This window comes from Montipora capricornis, chromosome 10 (assembly GCF_036669925.1).
Source record: "Montipora capricornis isolate CH-2021 chromosome 10, ASM3666992v2, whole genome shotgun sequence".
Classification (NCBI taxonomy): domain Eukaryota; kingdom Metazoa; phylum Cnidaria; class Anthozoa; order Scleractinia; family Acroporidae; genus Montipora; species Montipora capricornis.
In genome coordinates this window covers 7,376,782-7,380,826 of record NC_090892.1, presented here as the reverse complement: position 1 = coordinate 7,380,826, position 4,045 = coordinate 7,376,782, and positions in this window count along the sequence as shown.

The following is a 4,045-nucleotide window of genomic DNA, read 5'->3' as shown; positions in this document are numbered from 1 at the left end:
CACAGTAGAATCATTAACTTAGCCTGCAATGGCGTCGAAAGTCATGCAACGCGAATGGCGTTTTAGTGGATCCTTAAACAAAATATACCCTTATGGAGCTCAATAATGGAAAGTCAGTTGGATAAACTAGGCATGAATCTCAAAAGCGACGAGTACTGGACCTCGACAACAACCTATCGCCCGTCGAGACGAAATCAAAGTGAGCAGTATTTACCTGAAGTACATGGTAATTTGACACAATTGAGTTTCTTGTCTTCACGCACGCAATGAAATAGGAAGACGTTTTCGGCTCTAAGAGCAAATATGTTGTTTGTTTCAATAAAATTATCGCTGGAAAAGGATTCTGTGGTATTTTCTGCCTTTGTGAATTATAATATCATGTTGTGTATTGAATTTTCGAGCTTAAGGTTCAAATGTGATATGGGAGAAGTTTTTTAGTATTGCTCTGTAAGCAGGAAGGGTTCACAGGCCTGTTGGAAGCGTGCTTGAGTTTCAACAAAATGAGCCCCAAAATCAGTGAAAACTTGTGACGCAGATGAATAATAAAGTAGCTGCTATTTCCAAAATGATGGAATTACCTGGTGATAAATAACGTCGTACGTGTCTTGGAGGGTAAATTTTGACTTTGCATAAATAAGAGTTGGGCGATTGTGATCTTTGTTTTGACTTCGCTCATTTCATTGTCAAACTTTATAACACTTGACAGAAAAAGAAACTTACAAAAACCCGATATCTTGCCATCATTTGACACAGATGCTTCACTGTTTGGCGAGTAAACATACAGCGGTAACTTAATCACGGCGCCCGCTGAATTCCGGCCATGTCACTTTCGATTTTGCAATTTACTTGAACGTAGCAAAAATCTCCCAAAATGTTTGTCGCTGATCGTAACTTTTTATATTCTATATTCACGGTTCAAAATTAATGTTGTTTTGATGTCGTAAATATTTTATTCTCGATCGACCGTCCGGGAAACTTCCTTCTGCTCTTTCTGAAAACTGTGTATCAATAGTTATTTGCTTTTTCATCAATATTTGTTTTGCATAAAGCAAGCTAACAAGATCTGTACCTTGCTGAGTTCGCATTTGTTAGAGTTAATAGTATTTTCGGTCCGATGCTTCCGTTTTTAGAGGGGTACATTATTTTGGTCTCCCATCCAAACACTAACCCCGCCCGGCAGGGCTTAACTTCAGTGAACTTTAGTATTAGAAAGCCGTCAGATGCTCAGAGGGCACACTTGTGGTAAAACGAAGTTGTGAGGGAACTTGAAAATTATCAACATGTCAGCCCAGAAGCCAATGTTTCTCACTTCTCTTTTATTTGTTATTCTTCAGAGACTGCAATGCTGTATTTCAATACCACACAATTCAGTGCCTTCTGATTTTCTGTAGCACGTACCACAGGCAACCCAGTGTATGCTTCACAGAAGCATCTCGTTAAAACTTGAAAGAAAAAAAGTAAACTAACAAAAACCCGGTGTCTTGCCGTCATTTTGTCACAGATGCATCCTTTGTTTCGTGAGTTGTCAGTATTCTGACACGCAAGGTAACTTGATCACAGGCGGCCGCTAAAATCCATGTCACTTTCGATTTTGTGATTTTACTTGTACGACCAAAAGTACGATAGAAAAATTGAACTCAGATTGAACGTACAAAAATCTCCCGAAATGTTTTTCGCTGATGGTAAGTTGTATTATATTCGTGGCACAAAATTTATGATGGCTTCATCTCGCAAATTGTCTTATTCTCGATCGACACTTCCTAAAAGTTCGTTCTGCTCTCCTTAAAAGCTACATATCAATATTTATTTACTTTTGCGTCAATATTTGTTTTGCATACATGTAAGGTAGGCTAACAAAATCTAAGCGATCAGGACATGGGAAAACTTTGGTAAAAAAATTGTGGGGATATGGGATTTTTGGCTGGGGGGAGGGGGGGAACTGAGGGGATGCGGGATATTCTTTAAAGTAGGAGCGCATTGCGTACGTGTGGTAGTGCAGTAACTAGACAGTGTTTTCTCGAGAAGCGATCACTAGGGTTTTTTGTTTTCGTGTTTGATAGTTTTTTGTTCAGCTCGAGTGTAGAATCATAACGAACTTTTGTAGTTTGTGAGAACTATTTACTACTTGTAGCTTTTGTTGAGTTTTGAATCGATAATAGAAAGAGTTTTTGGCGATTTCAACCCAGACTGGACTACTGGATTTAAGCTTTTTTCTTGACGAGATTTCAAGTTATTGTGAAACGTTTCGTACCAAGTTACTCTGATACTGAAATCAAGATTATGGAATTGTAAAACTAGAACTTTGGACTGGACTATAGAACGCGCAATTACGGAATTTTACATTTTTTAGCATTCTGAGAAATGGAGTACACATGTTGTCTTCTTGTCTTCGTCACGGCAGATTTAAACAGTTTGCAAGAAACTAAACCAGGATTACGGGACCGGAATTCGAATACATGGCCCGGTTGTTCGAAAGCCGATTACCTTAATCCAGGATTAGCGTAAACTTTTGTTTCATGTTTTCAACTTTTTGGTGAAAGTTTCCTTTGCTTATTGACTTCTTCTAATGTAAAGTTTCACGGAATATCAGCCTTGAACAGCATTTGAAAGTAGAGAATAAAACTCGTTTGTTCATTTTTAACCTGAGATTAGCATTAATCGGCTTTTGAACAACTGGCCGAGGATGATAAGTTGTTGAACTGTGATCTGTAATAAGTTTTTCGAATGATTTAAGGCTGATCTTGTAATTTTTGGATGAACGGAGTTAAGGAAGGAGGTAAAACTGTAGGATTTAAATAAAACCTCATTCCAAAAAATAAATAAATGAAAGATCCCGTATCCCGAGAACCCGCTAATAGGGCTTCCTTGTTTAGTAACATTAATAATGAGTTTTTACAACAGACAACTTCAAGTTATATCACAGATGTATCTTTCTGGTAATCTCTCGCCATTTTCCGATGTCTACCTGTACTTGAAGTTCACTGTAAGTGGACAATTTGTGTTAACTGTTTGCGCATTCCACGGATACGCCTTTGGAGGCGCCTTGTCTGAGGTTAAAAACCTGGCTACCGGCCTATTAATTAATCATTTGTCAGAAAGAAGAAATTCCTGTCCTCTTTAAAAAAATTGACACGCATTGCTTACGTGTGGTAGTGAAGTAACAAAGCGATTTATTCCATAATGTCAACTGAGCTGTGTGTTGTCTTCCAGGAGATTCAAGTTTTCCTTGCGTAATATGTAGCTCTAGCAGTGCACGATATTGTTTGGGTATTGTCTATCATTGTAGTGCCATGGTAGAAGTCTTGGGTAAATAGCCTGAGAAGACATGTGGTTACTAGCAAAGTACTGAACCCAGAAAGATTGAAGAAAATAAAAGGGAATCGAGAAACATTGGCTTCTGGGCTGACAAGTTGATCATGCAACTTCTTTCCACCACAAGTGTAAGCATGCACCGACAGCACCTGACAGCTTTGTGAACATAGATAAAAGCTGAATTCAAGCGCTGTCCGGAGGGGTTAGTTATTGGATGGGCTACCTAAGAAATATACCACTCAGTAACAGAAGCAAAGGACTATTTTAATTCTATTTTAATGCTTTCAAATGAGAACCAAGCAAGATACAGATTTTGTTAGCTTGCTTTATGCAATACGTACAAATATTGATGTAAAAGTAAATAGATATGGATACACAGTTTTTAAGAAGAGCAGAAGGAAATTTCAGGACGGTCGATCGAGAATAAAATATTTTGCCATCGGTAACAAAATTCACGACATGAAAACAACATTAATTTTGAACCACGAATATAAAAAGTTACCATCAGCGAAAAACATTTTGGGAGATTTTAGTTGTTTTGTTGTAATTGTACTTTTGGCTGCACCGAGTAAATCGCACATCGAATTCAGCGGGCGCAGTGATCAAGTTACCGCGGCATGTTTACTCGCGAAACAGTGAAGCATCTGTGTCAAATGATGCCAAGATACCGAGTTTTTGTTTTTGTTAGTTTTTTTTTTCTTTCAATTGTTATAAATTTTGACAAGAAATGTGC